Here is a 23,050-nt window from a genome sequence, read left to right on the forward strand (position 1 = left end):
GGCAATTTTCACCCCTTAGCCAACATCACTAAAACATGGTTATTATCTCGCTGTTCCTTATGGGACCTTGCAAATTGGCTGACACGTTAACCCTACACCAGCACCTGCATTCCAAAAAATACTTTCTCACAACTGGAGACGGGAGGAGTTTTAAAAGAAAACTCTTTGTTTTTAAACAAAGCACTGGGTTTATGCCGATTAGGAGGGGTAAGCGGGTGGTGTGGGGCGTTGATGGTAATCCATTGGGAGAAGACCAGGTTAGCCATCACCAGAGATGTCAGGAAAGGGCTGACATGGACTGTCTTCAGTAGGGTGAGGTTCTGGTGTTGGGAGGACATGGGGAGATTTGGCGGCGGGTTCTGCTCAGTTAAAGGGGGATTAGTAAGCAAATTTCTGACTGTGTGTGGTTTATTGGTGGCAGTTATGTTCATTATGTTATGGGCCAGCGTTTAGAGAACCCCAAAGTGTATCATGGAGTTCACCTGACCCACAACTTTTAATAGGTTGTGGTATGGGGAGCACACGGCCCACTCTACAGGTGTGGTACAGTAGAAATGGAAAAGTATTTTTTAAAGCAAAACAATGTTTATTCTACGAACTCAAGTTAACCGTTTTAAAACATAGTGAACATCTTAGCAACCATCAATTCAAATACAACCCCCAAAGAATACAACACTAAGTAATCCTTAATAACTTCCCAAACAACATCCAGAAGACAAAAGTAACACCTTTTAACATCAGGTTTAAATTCACTACTGAGAACATTTATAATTCTGAATTCACCAAATGATCAAGAGATCGTCTTTTCATGGCAGAGAGAACAACAGTACACCTGCTTTGTCTGGCTTCAGCTCCAACACTGAAAAACGAAACCAAAAAAAGACACACCCAACCTTTTCTCAAAGTGAAACTAAAAAGCAGAGGTAGAGCTCAGCTCCACCCACACTCTGACATCACTGCAGTAACATGAGCAGCCAAACATTTCTTAAAGTGACATTCTCATGACACCTCCCCAAGAAAAAAAATAAACCATCAACTTCAAGGTGGTTTCATTTTTCACCTTTTCACGATCCTTTAAGAAATGCACACGACTTCCGGTTGCGGCTATGCCTAGGTAGGTCGCACGGTCGGCAGCTCCCGCTGAGAACGGACTTTTGGGCCCTTTTACGGAGCTCCAGCGGCACTTGGACGACGATTCCAGGTGTGGGAAGGAAACAGTGAGGGTCACCCAGCACTGTATGTAGTGGACCAGGAATGGGGCTTTGGAGGGCGCGATAAAACAAGATGGCGGCCAGCAGGGATCAGGCAGCGTGAGCCCAGTGGTCATGGGAGCAGCAGGAGTTTCTCAGAAGCTGCTTCGCCGAGTTAAAGGCAGAGATGTTAGCCCCATGAAGGCTTCTATTGAAAGGTTGGTGGAGACCCAGAAGATGCAGGGGACGGCGATCAAGGAGGTGCAGCAGAAGGCCTCTGATAACGAGGATGAGATTTTGGGCCTGGCAGTTAGAGTGGAGGCGCAGCACATAAAATGGCAGGAGAGGCTGGAAGACCTTGAAAACAGGTCAAGAAGGCAGAACCTGCGGATTCTGGGTCTCCCTGAAGGCGTGGAGGGGTCGGATGCTGGTGGGTATGTGACTACGATGCTGGGAACGCTGATGGGCGCAGGGGCTTTCCCGTGACCCCTGGAGCTGGATGGGGCTCACAGAGTCCTGGCAAGGAGGCCTAGGGTGAACGAACCGCCGAGAGCTATGGTGGTAAGATTCCACCACTTCACCGATAAGGAGTGTGTCCTGCGATGGGCGAAGAAGGAGCGAAATAGCAGGTGGGAGAACTGCGAGATCCGTATTTCCCAGGACTGGGGTGCAGAGCTGGCCAAGAGGTTTGCGGGATTCAACCGGGACAAGGCGGCCCTCCACAGCAAAGGGGTGAAGTTCAGGCTGTTACAACCGGCGAGGCTGTGGGTTACATATCAGGACCGGCACCACAATTTTGAGACGCCGGATGAGGCGTGGACTTTTATAAAGAACGAGAAGCTGGACTCTAACTAATGGACTGCAGTATGTTGTTGGGGCATGCTGGTGGGGGCGGTGTTATGTTGGGTTTTTCCCCTGTGTTCTCGTTTGTTTTTGTTGCCCCCTTTGCCCTGGGCCCTCGAGGTTCTGGGCTGGGTCGCAGTCGGGGAAGAGCTGCGTCACAGGTGATGGGGTTGGGCCAGACAGTAAGAGAAGTTTATACGCTCAAAGTTGGGGTTAGCACCCAAAGTTTGTTTGTTTGAGAGAGTTGCGTTTTTTCTCTGTACTCACAGAATGTAGGGGGTTGGGGGGGGGACGGGGACTCTCTTCACCTCACATAGCTTGGGGGGGGGGGGGGGGGAAGAGGCTGGAGACCCATAGAGGGAGCCAACAGGGGGATTGGAGGTAGAGGCGGGAGCGGCCGGGGTCAGCATGGGTCAGCTGACTTGCGGGAGTGCAATGGGGGGGGGGGGAAAGGGGGGTTAAGCGAATGCTTGACTAGGGTGGTGGGGGTTGAGGGGGGGCTGGGATGCTGCTTTGCTGACTGGAGGGGAATCAATTTTCGGAGTAAAGGGGAGAGTCGGGACGGGGAGCCTCCAGCTGGGGAGCTGGAATGTGCGGGAGGCGCGGGCACGTGGCTGGCCTGGCCTAAAAAAGGAGATGGCTAGTCGGCCCGGGGGCGGGGGGGGGTAGTTAACCCCCGCCGACCAGGCTGATCACGTGGAACGTGAGGGGCCTGAATGGGACGGTCAAGAGGGCTCATGTGTGTTCGCACTTAAGGGGGTTAAAGGCAGACATAGCCATGCTACAAGAGACACATCTGAAGGTCGAAGATCAAACCAGGCTGAGGAAGGGATGGGTGGGGCAGGTCTTCCACTCAGGGCTGGATGCGAAGACCAGGGGGGGGGGTGGCAATCTTGGTCAGCAAGCGGGTGACATTTGAGGCAGGGGGTATTGTGGCGGATAAAGGGGGTAGATATATTATGGTGAGTGGCAAGTTGCAGGGGGCCCGGGTGGTGTTAGTGAATGTGTAAGCTCTGAACTGGGACGATGCAGGGTTCATGAAGCGGATGTCGAGTAAGATTCCGGATTTGGAGTCAAGCAGTCTGGTATTTGGGGGGGGGGGGGGGGGGGGGGGGGGGGGGGGTACTCGCAGATCGCATTTTTCATGGTAAGTAGGGCGCTAATCCCAAGAACGGAGGGGGTAGCGTACGCAGCCATTGTGATCACAAACCATGCCCCGCACTGGGTGGAGTTGGGGCTGGGGGAGGAGAGAGGCCAACGCCCTCTGTGGAGGCTGGACGTAGGACTATTGGCGGATGAGGAGGTCTGTGGGCGGATTTGGAGGTGTATCCAAAGCTATGTGGCGACCAACGATACTGGGGAGGTTTCAGTGAGTGTGGTCTGGGAGGCGCTAAAGGCAGTTATCAGGGGGGAGCTAATTTCAGTCAGGGCCCACAGGGAGAAGAGGGACAGGATGGGGAGGGAGAGGTTGGTGGGGGAGATACTAAGGGTGGACAGGAGGTATGCGGAATCCCCCGAGGAGGGGTTGTTAAAAGAGCGGCGGAGTCTGCAGGCGGAGTTTGACCTGCTTACCATGGGGAAGGCGGAGGCTCAGTTGAGGAAGGTACAAGGAGCGGTGTACTAGTATGGGGAGAAGGCAAGCAGGGTGCTGGCGCGCCAACTGTGCAAGAGAGGTGGCCAGGGAGATTAGGGGAATTAGGGATAAGGGGGGGGGTAACACGGTGCTGAGCTCGTCAAGGACTTTTATGGCAAATTGTATGAGTCAGAGCCCCGGGGGGGGGGGGGGGGGGGAGAAGTGATTCTTGGACCAACTGAGGTTCACCAAGGTGGAGGAGGGGCGGGTAGAGGGATTGGGGGCCCCGACTGAGATGGAGGAATTGGTTAAAGGTTTGGAGGGTATGCAGTCGGGCAAGGCCCCGGGACCGGACGGATATCCTGTAGAATTTTACAGGAAATTCTCAGAGCTGTTGGGCCCGTTATTGTTCAGAACCTTCAACGAGGCTAAGGAAAAGGGAATCCTTCCCCCGTCGATATCGCAGGCATCTCGCTCATCCTTAAGCGAGATAAGGACCCGTTGCAATGTGGCTCCTACAGGCCGATTTTGCTCCTTAATGTAGATGCCAAACTGTTGTCCAAGATCCTGGCCACCGGAATTGAGGACTGTGTCCCGGGAGTGATCAATGAGGATCAGACGGGGTTTGTGAAGGGCAGGCAGTTGAACACGAAAGTGCGGAGGCTCCTGAATGTGATCATGATGCCCTCAGAAGGGGGGGAATGCAGAACTGGTGCGGCAAAGGACGCGGAGAAAGCCTTCGATCGGGTGGAGTGGGAGTACCTGTGAGAAGTGTTAGGCAGATTTGGGTTTGGAGAGGAATTTACAGGGTGGGTTAAATTGTTGTCTCAGGCCCCTGTAGCGAGTGTGTCGACAAACCGGCTGCGGTCGGAATACTTTAGGTTTCATCGAGGGACGAGGCAGGGGTGCCCCCTGTCCCCCCTGATGTTTGCCCTGGCAATCAACCCGCTGGCCATGGCATTGAGGGAGTCTAGAAACTGGAGGGGGCTAGTTCGAGGGGTGGGGGGGGGGGGAGCATCAGGTTTCACTGTCTGCGGATGACCTGCTCCTGTACATTTCGGATCCGGTGGTGGGGATGGGGGAGGTCATGCAGATCCTTAAAGATTTCGGGGACTTTTCGGGGTATATGTTGAATGTCGGGAAAAGCAAGCATTGTGTGATACATGCGAGGGGCTGGGAAAAGAGACTGGGAGAGCTACCACTTAAGATGGTGGAGAGGAGCTTTCGCTATTTGGGCATACCGGTGGCTAAGAGTTGGGTTGCCCTGCACAAGCTCAATCTAGCGCGGCTGGTGGATCAGATGGAGGAGGACTTTAAGAGGTGGGACATGCTGCCGCTTTCCCTGGCGGGCAGGGTGTAGTCCGTGAAGATGACGGTCCTCCCCAGGTTCTTGTTCGTCTTCCAGTGCCTTCCCATCCTCATCCCCAAGTCCTTCGTCAAGCGGGTAAACAGGATTATCACGGGATTTGTGTGGGCAAACAAGACCCCGCGTGTTAAGAGACTGTTCTTAGAGCGCAGTCGGGGTGGGGGTGGGCTGGTGCTGCCGAACTTCTGCAGCTATTATTGGGCAGTGAATACATCCCTGATTCGGAAATGGGTAGTAGAGGGAGGGGGTGCGGCGTGGAAACAGTTGGAGGCGGCGTCTTGCAGGGATACTAGCCTGGGGGCACCGATAACGGCACCGCTGCCGCTCCCGCCAACATGTTACACCACGAGCCCGGTGGTGATGGCGACATTGAGGATCTGGGGTCAGTGGAGACGGCACAGCCGGGAGGTAGGGGCCTCAGTCTGGACCCCGATACGAAACAATCACAGGTTTGTTCCAGGTAGAATAGGCGGTGGGTTCCTAAGCTGGCACACAGTGGGTATTAAAAGGATGGGGGACCTGTTTATTGACGGGACTTTTGCTAGCCTGAGGGCGGTGGAAAAGAAATTTGGGTTGCCCCCAGGGAATACCTTTAGGTACCTGCAGGTCCAGACTTTCGTGAGGAAGCAGGTGGGAGAATTTCCGCAGCTACCGGCCTGGAGGATACAGGACAGGGTGGTCTCGGGCGTGTGGGTAGTGGACGGAAAGGTATTGGACGTATACCAGGAGCTGCAGGAGGCGGAGGAGGCCTCGGTGGAAGAGGAGAAGGGCAAGTGGGAGGAGGAGCTGGGTGAGGGCCTGTGGGCAGACGCCCTGGGCAGGGTCAATTCCTCCTCACCTTGTGCCAGGCTTAGCCTGATTCAGTATAAGGTGGTGCACCGGGTGCATATGACAGTGGCAAGAATGCGCAAGTTCTTTGGGGTGGAGGACAGGTGTGTGAGGTGTTCAGGGAGCCCAGCAAACCATGTCCATATGTTGTGGGCATGCCCGACACTTACAGAATTTTGGAGAGGCTTTGCAAAGGCTATGTCCAAGGTCTTGGACACTCGAGTAAAGCCGAGCTGGGGAGTGATATTTGGGATGTCAGAAGATCCGGGAGTGCAGGAGTCGAAGGAGGCCGGAGTCTTGGCCTGTGCCTCCTTGGTAGCCCGGAGGCGGCTCTTGTTAATGTGGAGGGACGCGAAACCCCCAAGTGTGGAGACTTGGGTCAGTGACATGGTTGGGTTTCTAAGTTTGGAAAGAATAAAGTTTGCCTTAAGAGGGTCTTTGCAGGGGGTGTCCAGGCAGTGGCAACCGTTCCTTGACTTTCTCGCAGAAGGTTCAGTGGAGGTCAGCAGCAGCAGCAACCCAGAGGGGGGGGGGGGATAAATTTCACTGGTAAAGGGCAGATACCCCACCTTGTTTTGTTAAGTTGTTAATTCGCTTTTCGCTCTTCTTTATTATTATTATGTTTTTGTTGCTTTCTTTCTGTAGTGGTTTGTAAAATTTTGAATAAAAACAAATTTAAAAAAAGACAACACGGGCAAACAGGTACAATAATATAGTCCATTTTTTTTTCGTTCTTCATCCTCCAACTAAATCTGCTTCCGTTCATCACATTCGTGACAAAGCATCGGCTGCCACGTTTTCTCGTCCCGCCACATGTACTATTTTTAAATGAAATGGCTGTACCAATAAACTCCAGCGAAACAGCCTCGCATTGTTATTCCGGAATCGCTCCAAAACGTCAACGGATTATGATCAGTATATATAATGGTGTCATACGGATTGCTGGTCCCATAAATGTGAAAATGTTGCAAAGCCAGCACCAAACACAAAGTCTCCTTCTCAATTGTGGAATACTTTGTCTGGTGAGAATTCAATTTTTTTGAAAAATAACCAACAGGCCGCTCTAGCCCTTCGTCGTCGTCTTGTAGAAGCACCGCACCTACGCCCACATCACTCTCGTCAACAGCCACTTTGAATGGTTTTGTATAATTTGGGATGGCTAACACAGGAGCAGTGGTTAACACAGCCTTCAGGCCATCAAATGCCTGTTGACACTCCCCTGTCCACTGGAATTTGTTACACTTCTTGAGCAAGTCCGTCAGTGGAGCGACCACACTGTTGAAATTCGGTACAAATTTCCGGTAAAATACACTCATACCAAGAAATCGCATTATTTCCCGTCGTGTCGAGGGTATCGGAAACTCCCCAATATCTTTTTGTTTTCACATCCCGTGGGACCATTCGACCCCGTCCGGTTGTATAGCCAAGGAAAGTGACTTGGGCCTTTCCAAATTCACTTTTGGCTAGGTTTATCACCAAACCCGCCTCCTGAAGTCGATCGAATAACTCCATCAGATGTTTTAAATGTTCTTTCCATGTCTGGCTGAAAATTACCAGATCGTCGATGTATACCGCACAATTGGGTAATCCTGAAACGACTTTGTTCGTTAACCGTTGAAATGGGGCTTTGGTGTTTTGCATGCCAAACGACATAACTTTGAATTGGTATATACCATCTGGAGTCACAAAAGTTGAAATCTCCTTCGCCCTTTTGGATAAAGGTACCTACCAGTAACCTTTAAGCAAATCCAATTTGGAAATAAAAGCTGATTGTTCCACTTTCTCAATGCAATCCTCCAAACATGGGATAGGATAAGAGTCCATTCTTGTAACTGCATTAACCTTTCTATAGTCCACACACAACCGTCGGGTACCGTCTGGTTTAGGTACCATCACTATGGGTGAGCTCCAATGGCTGCAACCCACTTCAATTATACCATTTGTAAGCATAATCTCAATCTCTTTGTTAACCTGTGCCAATTTTAAAGGGTTAAGTCTGTATGGATGTTGCTTGATTGGAACAGTATTTCCCACATCTACATTAGGTACAGCCATTTTAGTACTTCCCAATTTATCTCTACAGGCTTGCCCATGTGATATCAATAACTCTTTCATCAGTCCGCTTTTCCTCTGGAAGGTAACTCAACAATTTATCCCAATTTGTAAGAACATCCTCATTTTCCAATTTAATTTGAGGTATGTCATCTGGATTTGGTTCGTCACTTTGAGTTAGAATCATTAAAACCTCCTCCTTTTTCTCTCCTTCCCTTTCAAAGTACCTTTTGACCATATTCACATGACACACTCGGTGAGTCTTCCTTCTATCTGGTGTTTTTGACCACATAATTCACCTCACTTAATTTCCTTTCAATCTGATAAGGTCCACAAAACCTAGCTTTTAAAGGTTCACCTACAATTGGTAACAACACTAAAACTTTATCTACACTGGCAAAATTACGAACTTTGGATTTCTTGTCTGCTACCCGTTTCATCACATTTTGTGCAACTTTTAAATGTTGTCTAGCCAATACACCTGCTCTATTTAATCGTTCCCTAAAATTTGACACGTAATCCAATAACTTAATTTCCGATTTCTCATTCACCAATTTTTCCTTAATCAATTTAAGTAGTCCTCTTACCTCATGACCAAAAATTAGTTCAAAAGGACTGAAATTGGGTGACTCATTAGGTGCATCCTTAATTGCAAACAGTACGAATGAAATTCCTTTATCCCAATCCTCTGGATAATCGTGACAATAAGCCCTCAACATTGTCTTTCATGTCTGATTAATGTCTGATGCTACCTTTCTAACGCTCCCTGTGATTCTGGATGGTACGCAGTTGATTTAAATTGTTTTATTCCTAAGCTATCCATAACTTCTTTGAAAAACCTCGAGGTAAAATGTGATCCTTGATCCGATTGGATTTATGTGGGTAGTCCATATCTAGTAAACAATTTAAGTAACTCCTCCACAATCTTTTTAGCTGTAATATTACGTACTGGAATGGCCTCTGGAAACCTAGTAGACACATCCATTATCGTCAAAAGATATTGATTCCCATTCTGTTTTAGGAAGCGGTCCTACGCAATCAATTAGGCCCCTTGTAAAAGGTTCATCAAATGCTGGAATGGGTATTAAGGGCGCTGGTTTTATCACTGCTTGAGGTTTCCCCATCACTTAACATGTGTGACATGATTGACAACATTTAACTACATCTTTATGTAGTCCAGGCCAATAAAAATGTTTCTGGATTTTAGCTTGAGTTTTCCTTACTCCCAAATGACCTCCCACTGGTACCTCATGTGCAACTCGCAATTCCCCCTTTCTGTACCCTACCGGAAATACTACTTGATGAACTTCTGCCCACTTTTCATCCGCCTGCATATGTAAAGGTCTCCATTTTCTCATCAAGACATTACTTTTACAGTAATAACACTCTGGTACACACTCGCATTCCTCTTCCGTATATGCTTTCTGATAAATCCATTTTATTTCTACATCTTTCTGTTGTAACCGCCAATTTTCCTGAACAAAATATACCCGCCTCATCCTCTACCTGTACTTGTTCTTTTTCAACCATCTGATCAAAAATAGTTTCTGATAATTGCACTTCAACTTCATCTTCACTCTTTGATTTCTCCTCTTGTCTTAACCTGTGACCTTGTTACTACACAATCCGGAAAAATCCCAGGATATTCGTCCTTCAACCCTTCAGTTGTCTGATTTTCCACTGGCTTATCAACCACAATAGGCATCACTCCCACCTGTGATCCAGCTATATCATTACCCAAGACAAACTGTATTCCTGGATAAGATAGTTCCTCTGTTATTCCTACTACAACTTCACCATTCTTCACTGGACTTTCCAACATTACCTTATATAATGGAACGCTACTCTTCTCACCCTGAATTCCACATTTTACCACCTTTTCTGGCAACATCCTTCCCAAACTACATAACTCCTCATCTCTTACCATTAAAGATTGACTAGCTCGGCTTCCGGGTGCGGCGATGACCAGCTGAGTCGCACGTTTCGGCAGCTCCCGGTGAAACGGACTTTTGGGCTCTTGATAGGAGCCCCAACGGCAATTTTGACGGCTAAAAACACTGTGCGGTAAACCAGAAGGGAATCCCCCCTGGATACGGATGGAAAAAGGAGGAGAAAGTGGCCAGATTGCAGTGGATCCTTTAGAACAGCGGCAAGGAAGGCAAGCAAAAACCAAGATGGCGTCGGAAGGTGGCAGTTTAACATGGGGCCCTGAACAACAAGAGTTCTGTGCAAAAGGGCTGTGACCAGTGGTGTTCCACAGGGATCAGTGCTGGGACCTTTGCTCTTTGTAGTATATATAAATGATTTGGAGGAAAATGTAACTGGTCTGATTAGTAAGTTTGCAGATGACACAAAGGTTGGTGGAATTGCGGATAGCGATGAGGACTGTCTGAGGATACAGCAGGATTTAGATTGTCTGGAGACTTGGGCGGAGAGATGGCAGATGGAGTTTAATCCGGACAAATGTGAGGTAATGCATTTTGGAAGGTCTAATGCAGGTAGGGAATATACAGTGAATGGTAGAACCCTCAAGAGTATTGAAAGTCAAAGAGATCTAAGAGTACAGGTCCACAGGTCATTGAAAGGGGCAACACAGGTGGAGAAGGTAGTCAAGAAGGCATATGGCATGCTTGCCTTCATTGGCCGGGGCATTGAGTATAAGAATTGGCAAGTCATGTTGCAGCTGTATAGAACCTTAGTTAGGCCACACTTGGAGTATAGTGTTCAATTCTGGTCGCCACACTACCAGAAGGATGTGGAGGCTTTAGAGAGGGTGCAGAAGAGATTTACCAGAATGTTGCCTGGTATGGAGGGCATAAGCTATGAGGAGCGATTGAATAAACTCGGTTTGTTTTCACTGGAACGAAGGAGGTTGAGGGGCGACCTGATAGAGGTATACAAAATTATGAGGGGCATAGACAGAGTGGATAGTCAGAGGCTTTTCCCCAGGGTAGAGGGGTCAATTACTAGGGGGCATAGGTTTAAGGTGAGAGGGGCAAGGTTTAGAGTAGATGTACGAGGCAAGTTTTTTTACGCAGAGGGTGGTGGGTACCTGGAACTCGCTACCAGAGGAGGTAGTGGAAGCAGGGACGATAGGGACATTTAAGGGGCATCTTGACAAATATATGAATAGGATGGGAATAGAAGGATACGGACCCAGGAAGTGTAGAAGATTGTAGTTTAGTCGGGCAGTATGGTCGGCACGGGCTTGGAGGGCCGAAGGGCCTGTTCCTGTGCTGTACATTTCTTTGTTCTTTGTTCTTGAAATGCTGTGTGGAAGAGCTCAAAAAGGAAATGAAGAAAGAGCTGTTGGCCCCGATACTACAGGCGATCGAAGGGCTAAAGGAGGAACAAAAGACCCAGGAGCGGGAGCTTCGGGTCGTGAAGGCAAAGGCAGCCGAGAATGAGGACGACATACAGGGCCTGGTGGTGAAGACGGAGACGCATGAGGCACATCAGAAACGATGTGTGGAAACGTTGGAGGCACTGTAGAACAACGCAAGGAGGAACAACCTGAGGATTCTTGGTCTTCCTGAAGGTGCGGAGGGAGCGGACGTCGGGGCATATGTGAGCACGATGCTGCACTCGTTAATGGGAGCGGAGGCCCCGGCGGGTCCGTTGGAGGTGGAGGGAGCATACCGAGTGATGGCGCGAGGGCCGAGAGCAGGAGAAATTCCCAGAGCCATAGTGGTGAGATTCCTCCGTTTTAAGGATAGAGAAATGGTCCTTCGATGGGCAAAGAAAACTCGGAGCAGTAAATGGGAGAACGCGGTGATCCGCGTTTAGCAAGACTGGAGTGCGGAGGTGGCGAGAAGGAGGACGAGCTTTAATCGGGCTAAGGCGGTGCTTCATAAAAAGAAGATAAAATTTGGAATGCTGCAACCGGCAAGACTGTGGGTCACATATCGAGGGAGGCACCACTACTTTGAGACGGCGGATGAAGCGTGGACTTTTACTGTGGAAGAAAAACTGGAATGAGCGGGTTATTAAAAAGAACGTTTGAACAGAGTGGTGGGGCGAATGTGGGGGGCAAAGAGGGGGGTTAAAAAGGGGGGAAAGAGGAGTTTTATGTACTAATCCTGCGATGTGGTAACTTTTCTCTCTCCCACAGGTGGTGATGGGGGGAGGAGGGGAGGTGGAGGAGATGGGGCGTTGGCCATTGGGGGCAGGGCCAAGGGAGAAGCGCGGGCTTGGTTCCCGCGCTATGATAATCATGGCGGGAATAGAGAAGCAGGAAGGAGGGGGCGTCGCACGGTGCGAGCCGAGGTCACGGGGGGAAGCCGAGGTCGGCCAGAGTTTGCTGACTTCTGGGAGCAACATGGGGGGAATTACTGGGTTGCTGCTGCTGGGGAGAGGGGGGAGCTGGTATGGGAGGGGATGGGCGGGGGGGCACCGCCTGGGGGAGATACAGCTGCGTGGGAACCGGGTGAGGAGCTGGAAAAAGGTGATGGCTAATCGACAACAACCAACACTGTGACTTTACATGGCCTAGTTTATTACAGTGAAAACATTTGAAACTTTTAATTTCTTTTCCACCCTCCTGGATTTCTTTTTTAATCTGAAGTACACTCTCCTTATTATCTCCCATCAGATCACCTTTGCCACTTGAGTATTTCTCATGTCCCCAGTTTCAATCCCTCACAGGCTGAAACTGATGTCGGAAACCAAGCTTGGATTTATGAACTAATTCATAATCATCTGCCATTCCTGCTGCTAATCTCGCAGTTTTAACCCTCTGCTCTTCCACATGACTTCTCACTACATCAGGAATTGAATTTTTAAACTCCTCCAAAAGCATAATTTCTCTGAGAGCTTCATACGTTTGGTCTATTTTCAAAGCCCTTATCCACCTATCAAAATTACTCTGTTTGATCCTTTCAAACTCCATGTATGTTTGACCAAATTCTTTCCTTAAATTCCTAAACGTTTGTCTGTAGGCACCCAAGATGGGGTTTTTTCACCTCCTCATACGTCCCAGATACCTCCTCCGGTAGTGATGCAAACACTTCACAAGCCCTACCTATCAGCTTTGTTTGAATCAGTAATACCCACATGTCCTGTGGCCATTTCATTTGTTTAGCTACCTTCTCAAATGAAATGAAAAAGGCTTCTACCTCCTTCTCATCAAACCTTGGCAATGTTTGGACACATTTGAATAGATCCCCACCAAGCCTTCGACGATGACGCTCTTTCTCACTATCCTCATCACTATCATCCAACTGTACGTTTCCCTTTACGCCTGCCAATTTTAACTGACTGTCGTGTTTCATGGCCATTTTCTGAAGTTCAAACTCTCTCGCTTTACCTTTTTCCCTGATCTGTGTCTCCCTTGCTCTTTCTTTTTCCTCTCTATCTCTTTTGTATTAAAGCTGCTTTAATTCTTTCGCCACTTTAATTCTCTCTCATGTTCCATTTGTTTAATTTCTAATTAAATTTTGCCATTTTCAATGAGTCAAACTGTATCTCAGGCAACTTTAAATGCTTAGACACCACCATAATTACCTCATCTTTTCGCATTTTGTCAGGTAATAGTAACTGCAATGTTTTTGCCAAATCTAACAGTCTTTTAGTCTCTGTCCGTAAGGTACTGCGTGTTACCGTCTCCACCCCCAAAAACTTCAGAGCCTCTGAAAGAGCCATTGTCAACAACACACTCCCTACTTAAACTAGAATACCACACCTGAAAAGCAACCACAATATGCTCAGCCCTCACTGTCTTTAAGTTCACTAAGCCAATCCAATAGATAGACTTTTATCCCCCTCGAGCCCCCAATTTTATCCCCCTCGAGCCCCCAATTTGTTATGGGCCAGGGTTTAGAGAACCCCAAAGTGTATCATGGAGTTCACCTGACCCACAACTTTTAATAGGTTGTGGTATGGGGAGCACACGGCCCACTCTACAGGTGTGGTACAGCAGAAATGGAAAAGTATTTTTTAAAGCAAAACAATGTTTATTCTATGAACTCAAGTTAACCTTTTTAAAACATACAGTGAACATCTTAGCAACCATCAATTCACATACAACCCCCAAAGAATACAACACTAAGTAATCCTTAATAACTTCCCAAACAACATCCAGAAGTCAAAAGAAACACCTTTTAACAGAAGCACATCAGGTTTACATTCACTACTGAGAACATTCATAATTCTGAATTCACCAAATGATCAAGAGATAGTCTTTTCATGGCAGAGAGAACAGCAGTACACCTGCTTTGTCTGGCCTCAGCTCCAATACTGAAAAACAAAAACAAAAAAACACAAGACACACCCAAGCTTTTCTCAAAGTGAAACTAAAAAGCAGAGCCAGAGCTCAGCTCCACCCATACGCTGACATCACTGCAGTAACATGAGCAGCCAAACATTTCTTAAAGTGACATTCTCATGACAATTAGGAGGGACTTGAGTGATGATTCCTACTCAGAAATAATCGATTATTAGGCAGAGAGCTGGCGAGAGGAAGAACCATATTGCAATTCCTGGTCACAGATGACACACTCCATTTTCAGGTCTTTTATGGTCTTATTACCCTGTAGGAAGGGGAATAAGGTGTCCAACCCCTTGCACCCATTCCTCCATTTAATGACAACGTTGCTGATCGCTGGTGCCGTGCAGTAAAAAATTGAGGGCAAGAGTTTTATTCCGCAATTTCCTCAATCGTTTACACTGAAAACCATGGTTTTGGTGCAAATTCTTTCGGAAATTTCAGGCCAAGCTATTTTCAATCAAAATGATCACGTCTACAAAAGAGCGGCAGCTTTTAAGGAGCTTTCTGAAACCAGACGGAAGTAGAGAGGCAGAGAATTTAGGGAGGGGATTGCAGAGCTTAGGGCCCAGGCAGCTGAAGGCAACGTGGCCAAGAAGGAGGTGAAGAAAATCAGGGGCGCACAGAATTGGAGGAGTGCAGAGATCTAAGAGAGTTTTATGGTTAGAAGGGATTGCACAGAGATAGGGAGAGGCACAGCCAGGGTGGGATTTGAAAACAAGGAGAAGAATTCTTTCTTTTTTCCTGGCATTGCCAGACCAGGAATCAAAGTTTGCAACCAAGCACAGGAGGTATAGATGAATCGGTCCTGCCTCTTGGCAATGAGTTTGTTTTTCCAAACAGTTAAAAACAGGAGCAGGGAATTTTGAAAGGCAAGGCTCAATTGGAAAATTGTGTCGTTAAGTGCATACTTTGCACAAAAGAAGAAAGTTGCAGGCAGACAAAGTGATTACAGGGCCCAACCTTTGTTCACTTATAATGAGAAATCAAAACTAACTATTGTTCTCATTAACAATGTTATTTATTTACTGTGATCCGTAGAATCCATAGATCTTTACTGTGATGAATAAAGAAAACATTAATTTTCATTAACAGTCAAAGAAAGCTTGCATCTAACATGGTGTTATCCTTCATCTCAAAGCCTCCTGTGGCACACTTCTCCATTATATGGGCACACATGTGAACAAACCATTCAGGATAACAGCAACAAAGCTGCAGTACTGGGGAAAGTGGGAGTGGTACCACTGGGATGATTTTTCACTTAAACCACGCTGGGACCAGCGTTCTAGTGAGTCAGACAACGAAAGCAGTGAAGAGGGCTTTAACCTAACTGGTGGGGGCAAGGGATCGAGTGTGGGGAGATGTGGGCAGCACGGTAGCATTGTGGATAGCACAATTGCTTCACAGCTCCAGGGTCCCAGGTTCGATTCCCGACTTGGGTCACTGTCTGTGCGGAGTCTGCACATTTTCCCCCGTGTGTGCGTGGGTTTCCTCCGGGTGCTCCGGTTTCCTCCCACAGTTTAAAGATGTGCAGGTTAGCTGGATTGGCCATGCTAAATTGCCCTTAGTGTTGGGTGGGGCTACTGGGTTATGGGGATAGGGTGGAGGTGTGGACCTTGGGTAGGGTGCTCTTCCCAAGAGCCGGTGCAGACTCGATGGGCCGAATGACCTCCTCTTGCACTGTAAATTCTATGATAATTCTATGATGTGATAAATTAAAGAGAGAGAATACAAGGTAAAGAGAGTAAGGTAGTAATAAGGGAACTGATCATCACAGCGTGGTGGGGGTGGTGTGGGGTTGGGGGGGGGGGGTGGGGGGGTGCAGAACATGCAAAGTTAAGAGAGTGAGTTAGCAGATAAAGCTAGAAGCTGTAGAAATAGTAAAGTTCAGAACTAAAGGCTCTGTATCTCAATGCCTGGAGCATTCGTAAATACGTATAATCCTATAATCATTAAAGAGACATGGCTACAAGGTGACAAAGCCTGGGACCCAAATATTCAAGGGTAGGTGGACATTTCAGAACGTTTTGCAGGTCTGTGCCATGTACCCTGGCAGCTGCCAGGATGCCTACATGCTGTGACACTGCCAGGTGCCAAGGCTCGTCAACCCTCAGTTGAATGTTTGGCTCCTGGCTGACGAGGACAATACCCTGAAAAGCTGGCACATGGCACCACTAAGATACCCGAGGAAGGAAGCAGAGGAAATGTACCATCACGGTCATCAAAGCCATCAAAGGGGGATAACACAGTAGCACAAGTGATTAGCACTATGGCTTCACAGCGCCAGGGTCCCAGGTTCGATTCCCTACTGGGTCTGCACGTTCTCCCAGTGTATGCGGGGTTTCCTCCAGGTGCTCCGGTTTCCTCCCACAATCCAAAGACGTGCAAGTTAGGTGGAGTGACCAAAAAAAAAAGGTTAGGAGGGGTTATTGGGCTACGGGGATAGGGTGGAAGTGAGGCCTTAAGTGAGTCGGTGCAGACGCGATGGGCCAAATGGCATCCTTCTGTATTGTATGTTCTATGTCATGCCTCTACAAGGGTGGCAATTGAGAGGACCATTAGGCTGCTCAAGAGGAGGCTCCACTGCCTAGATTGATCCGGCGGAGCACTTCAATATCCTCCAGAGCGCAACTCATTTATTGGTGTGCTCTGCACAACCTGGCTCTGTCAAGGGGGGACACATTGGAGGATGAAAACATTGGAGGATGAAGACTGTGGGGCAGCCACACAGGCTGCTTGGGAGCACTCAGGTGATGGGCCTGAGGAGGAGCTGGAGGAAGCCCAAGGTGAAGTCATAGATGCAGCATTGAGGAACTATGAAAGACAGGGAGGCCAAAGAGGCCAAAGAGGCCTTGATTCTCCATTCCTTCAGCTAGGCAACCTAGACATGGATTGAAGGGGAGGACAAGGTGATGTCACCTTCCTGATGAGGCCACCTTTGACGCTTTTTTCAAGCAATGATCTTTAGAAAACATAGAAAACATAGAAAATACAGCACAGAACAGGCCCTTCGGCCCACGATGTTGTGCCGAACCTTTGTCCTAGATTAATCATAGATTATCATTGAATTTACAGTGCAGAAGGAGGCCATTCGGCCCTTTGAGTCTGCACCGGCTCTTGGAAAGAGCACCCTACCCAAACTCAACACCTCCACCCAATACCAAGGGCAATTTGGACATCAAGGGCAATTTATCATTGGCCAATTCACCTAACCCGCACATCTTTGGACTGTGGGAGGAAACCGGAGCACCCGGAGGAAACCCACGCAGACACGGGGAGGACGTGCAGACTCCGCACAGACAGTGACCCAAGCCGGAATCGAACCTGGGACCCTGGAGCTGTGAAGCAATTGTGCTATCCACAATGCTACCGTGCTGCCCTTGAGAACAAATAAATCTACACTATATCATTTTACCGTAATCTCAAGTGGATCTCAAGTCCGCCTACCACCAGCTCCCCATCCACACTAGTGACCGCAAATACACTGCCTTCGAGGCAGACGGACGGCTCTATCGTTTCTTAAGGGTTCCATTCGGTGTCACCAACGGGATCTCGGTCTTCCAGCGCGAGATGGACCGAATGGTTGACCGGGTCAGTTTACGGGCAACATTCCCATATCTCGATAATGTCACCATCTGTGGCCACGGCCAGCAGGACCACGACCCCAACCTCCAAAAATTCCTCCAGACCGCAAAGATCCTTAACCTTACATACAACAAGGATAAATGCGTTTTTAGCACCGACCGCCTCGCCATCCTCGGCTACGTAGTGCGAAATGGAGTTATAGGCACCCGACCCTGAACGCATGCGCCCCCTTATGGAGTTCCCCCTCCCTCACTGCTCCAAGGCCCTGAAGCGCTGCCTAGGGTTTTTCAGTTACTATGCCCAGTGGGTCCCCAACTATGCGGACAAGTCCCATCCCCTGATCCAATCCACATCCTTTCCCCTGTCAGAGGCCCGCCAGGCCTTCAGCCGCATCAAAACGGACATTGCAAAGGCCACGATGCACGCCATCGACGAGTCCCTCCCCTTCCAGGTCGAGAGCGACGCGTCTGACGCAAGATAAAAAACGATAAGATCTTGCGGTGTAGGATCGAACTCTCCACCTACAACTACAAGATCTTGTATCGTCCCGGGAAGCTAAACGAGCCGCCTGACGCCCTGTCCAGCGGCACATGTGCCACCGCACAAGTGGACTGCCTCCGAGTCGTCCACGAGGACCTGTGCCACCCGGGGGTCACTCACTTTTTCCACTTTATCAAGACCCGCAACCTGCCCTACTCCATCGAGGTCAGGACAGCCACCAGGGACTGCCAAATCTGCGCCGAGTGCAAACCGCACTTCTACTGGCCAGATAAAGACCTCCCGTCCCTTTCAACGCCTCAGCATGGACTTCAAAGGCCCCCTCCCCTCCACTGACCGCAACACGTACTTCCTGAACGTGATTGACGAGTACTCCTGGTTCCCATTCGCCATCCCCTGTCCCGGCATGACCACAACCACCGTCATCAAAGCCCTCCCAAGCATCGTTGCACTGTTCGGATTCCCCGCCTACATACATAGGTGATAGGGGGTCCTCCTCTATTAGTGACGAACTGCGTCAATTTCTGCTCAGCGAGGGCATCGCCTCGAGCAGGACGGCCAGTTACATCCCCCGGGGTAACGGATAGGTAGAGAAGGAGAATGGAACGGTCTGGAAGATCGTCCTACTGGCCCTATGGTCCACGAATCTCCCAGTCTCCCGCTGGCAGGAAATCCTCCCGGATGCCCTCCACTCCATCCGGTCACTGCTTTGTACCACAACCAACCAGACACCTCACGAACGTCTCCTTGGCTTCCCCAGGAAGTCCTCCTCTGGGACATCGCTCCCGACCTCATCCTGCTCCGAAAACACGTGCAGGCGCACAAGTCGGACCCGTAGGTCAAGAGGGTCCATCTTCTCCACGATAACCCCCAGTACGCCTACATGGCGTACCCCAACAGCCGACAAGGTACTGTCTCCCTACGAGATCTGACGCCCGCCAGAGCCCCACGCACACCTCAGCCACCAGTCCCACCCTCCCTTCCATCAGGGCACCTTACAGGATGATCGGTCCTTCCGCCGGCCCCGTCTAAGCCCCCCCACCCACCAACGCACCCTTCCCAGGTCACCGTTATCCCCACCAGCGCTGTCTAGGGGTGTCGAAGCTGCCACAGAGATCGAGGCCACGCTCCCGGAGTCACAGACGCCCGAGCCTCCACCGGAATCACCACCAAAGCTCCATCGATCACAGAGGACGACCAGGGCCCCCGATCGACTGATTGCTTCATTTTAAATTGTAAAATTAAATCATAAATTGTAAATAGTTACTAGAATTGTAAAGTTACAAAACGCTGTACGGAGGTATTACGGTACCTCCATAACTAATTCTACCAAGTTGCCATGTTTGTAGTATCAGGCTACCCCCGCCGGACTCTTTTTTAAAAAGGGGGTGAATGTGGTAGTAGAGGTATTATGGCACCTGGTAATACTGGAACACCATTGGTAGGAATTGTATGCTTCCTATTGGTCAAGCTGTATGGTAGCTCCGCCCTGCTAGGCAGGGTATAAGAGCCCGTGCCGCCCCAGCAGCCTTCAATCTGTACCTGAGCTGCTGGGGGAAACATCTAGCTTATTAAAGCCTTCAGTTGGACTACAACCTCGCTTTAGTGGTCATTGATCGTGCATCACCCACTCAATTCCTATTTCGCACATTTCACTAAGCCATTGTAAAAGTCATAAATGTCTGCATATGTTTTTTCCTATACTTTTAATTTGGTCTTTATTCAATATGCTATTAAACTTTGACAAATAAGCTTTTAAAGCTAGGCAGATTAATGACTGGGATAATGGATTTTCAATTAATCTTTCAGATGGGTGGGCCCATTGAAATCAGTTGCTCTTTTGCTTCATCATCAAACAAGCATTGGTAATAGCTAATCCATCCAACAGTAATTCCATCTTTAGTGTAGTACTCTTCATCTCGAAGAATGTGACGGGGATGTGCTGAGTAGTCGCACATCAGGAGGCATTCCTCCAGAACACAGTAAAAGAGGCACTTTCGGCTGAACTTAAATGCGTTCAACTCCTAAACAAAAAGGGCAGAGAAAAAGAGTAATATGCCATCCAGCAGTAGCTCGAGAGGCCGCAGGGAAGCCAGAAACGGGTGGAAAAGGGCAGGCGCAGCAAGCGAGCCAGTTGGTTGGAAGGGACAACGGAGATCGACAGGGCACGCAGGTCACTCCGGTAGAAGCCCAACGCCAGGGAGCAGCCGAGGGCGATAATCGCCAAGTTGCACAGGTACCAGGACCGGGAGAGGATCCTGGTGTTGGTCTCGGCAGACCAAAGGGAGCAGTTGGGAAGGACACAGAATAAGGATGTATCAGGATATTGGGGCGGACCTGGCAAACGCAGAATCGAGTTTAACTCCGCAAAGTCAGCCCTGTACAAGTACAAGGTCAAATTTGGGATGTTATTCCCAGCCAGGTTTTGGGTGACATTCCAGAATAAAGAACACTATTTCACCACCCCGGCTAAGGCGGACGAGGACATACGTGTAAACGGCCTGGACAAAATGCAAGCGAGGCAGCAGTATGGATAATACAGGGATAAAAAGTGATGGACATGGACAATTTTTGCTTCAGACGGCACTGCCTCGCTAGGAGTAGGAGCTCTAGTTCATAGGGAGGGAGCAGCGAGGGCAGCAGAGCACTGGACGTACACACAGTTGGCGGGCATGTTGGGCGTCACCTGGACAAAGGGAAACTCCGGAGCGTGGGGGCCGACCTCATGGTGCGCATCCAGCTGGTAAGCATGGTTGATCCCACAGGAAGGAGGAGGGGGGGGGGGGTCAGAAGCCCTCCACCAGGATCACCACCTGGAACATTAGGGGACTTAATGGCCCACTGAAAAGATCCAGAGTCTTCGCCCACCAGAAAAGTATGAATGCCGACATAGTCTTCTTCTAAGAGATGCACCTGAGGGAGCAGGACCAATGCCGGGTAAGGAAGGGAGAAATGGGAGGAAGAGGGACAGAAGTAGGGAGGGGACTCTGAAGCAAAGCACTGAACTGAGCCGACTCCACCTCCTCCTGTGCAAGGCTAAGCCTCATGCAGCTAAAAGCCTCATGCACAATCACTAAGAATGAACAACAACACCTCCTCCACAATAGTCCTCAATACCGGGGCCCCGCAAGGCTGCGTACTTAGCCCCCTACTCTACTCCCTGTACACACACGACTGTGTGGCAAAACTTGGTTCCAACTCCATCTACAAGTTTGCTGATGATACGACCATAGTGGGCTGGATCTCAAATAACGACTTCAGAATACAGGAGAGAGATTAGAGAACCTAGTGGAGTGGTGTAGTGACAACAATCTCTCCCTCAAAGCCAGCAAAACTAAAGAGCTGGTCATTGACTTCAAGAAGCAAAGTACTGTACACACCCCTGTCAGCATCAACAGGGTAGAGGTTGAGATGGCTAACAGTTTCAAATTCCTAGGGGTGCACATCTCCAAAAATCTGTCCTGGTCCACCCACGTCGACACTACCACCAAGAAAGCACAACAGCGCCTATGCTTCCTCAGGAAACTAAGGAAATTTGGCATGTCCACATTAACCCTTACCAACTTTTACAGATGCACCATAGAAAGCATCCTATCGGGCTGCATCACAGCCTGGTATGGCAACTGCTCGGCCCAAGACCGCAAGAAACATCAGAAAGTCGGAAACACCGCCCAGTCCATCACACGAACCAGCCTCCCATCCATTGACTCTATCTACACCTCCCGCTGCCTGGGGAAAGCGAGCAGTATAATCAAAGATCCCTCCCACCCGGCTTACTCAGTCTTCCAACTTCTTCCATCGGGCAGGAGATACAGAAGTCTGAGAACACGCACGAACAGACTCAAAAACAGCTTCTTCCCCAATGTCACCAGACTCCTAAATGACCCACTTATGGACTGATCTCATTAACACTACACCCTGTATGCTTCATCCGATGCCAGTGCTTATGTAGTTACATTGTATATCTTGTGTTGCCCCATTATGTATTTTCTTTTATTCCCTTTTCTTCTCATGTACTTAATGATCTGTTGAGCTGCTCGCAGAAAAATACTTTTCACTGTACCTCGGTACACATGACAATAAACAAAATCCAAAGTGGTGCACAGAGCACACCTGACAAGAACCCGAATTAGCAGGTTCTTCCTGGAGGTGGAGAACAAATGTGAATGGTGCCAGGGAGGCTCAGCCAACCAAGCCCACATGTTCTGTGCATGCCCCAGATTTGTCGGATTCTGGACAGCCTTCTTCGAGGCAATGTCCAAGGTTCTGGGGAGTGAGAGGATGGAGCCATGCCCAAGAGTGGCAGCCTTCGGAATATCGGACCAGCCAGAACGTCAGAAGATTGTAGTGGAGGGAGGGGGAAAGAGACCCCAAAGGAAACACCAAAGGAGAGTCCAGAGAGAGACCGGCCCAGGGACCAGTGGGCTAATCACAAAGTCACAAGAATAAGACAAACACCAAACAAACCACCTACGGTGAAAGAAAGGGCCTAGGATAAGACCCAGAAATAGCAGAAAACGGCAAATAGAGATGGAGGGGTGGGGGGGCGAAAAGGAACAACATGTAAACTGTTACCGTCCCATCTATTTCTTGCACAGTGTAAAAATGCAAACTTTAATTAAAATATTTTTAGAAAATAAAGCCAATTGGTTTTCATATTCTGAGGGGTTTTAAATTCATTTTTACAGGATGTGGGCTTTGCTGGCTAGACCAGCATTCGTTGTCCATCGCTAATTGCCCTCGAGAATGTGGTGGTGAGCTGCCTTCTTGAACTGGTGCAGATCACGTGGTGCAGATATACCTACTGTGCAATTAGGGGAGGAGTTCCAGGATTTTGAGCCAAGCGACACTGA

At 49.0% G+C, this 23,050-nt stretch overlaps 1 protein-coding gene across 2 annotated transcripts in view; it reads right to left on the minus strand.

The window, feature by feature from the left end:
• The window catches only part of LOC140427002 (lysosomal proton-coupled steroid conjugate and bile acid symporter SLC46A3), a 135,270-nt gene that overhangs the window by 70,224 nt on the left and 41,996 nt on the right, over nucleotides 1-23,050 (minus strand). The window lies entirely within an intron of this gene.

Source organism: Scyliorhinus torazame, chromosome 1 (assembly GCF_047496885.1).
Source record: "Scyliorhinus torazame isolate Kashiwa2021f chromosome 1, sScyTor2.1, whole genome shotgun sequence".
Lineage (NCBI taxonomy): Eukaryota > Metazoa > Chordata > Chondrichthyes > Carcharhiniformes > Scyliorhinidae > Scyliorhinus > Scyliorhinus torazame.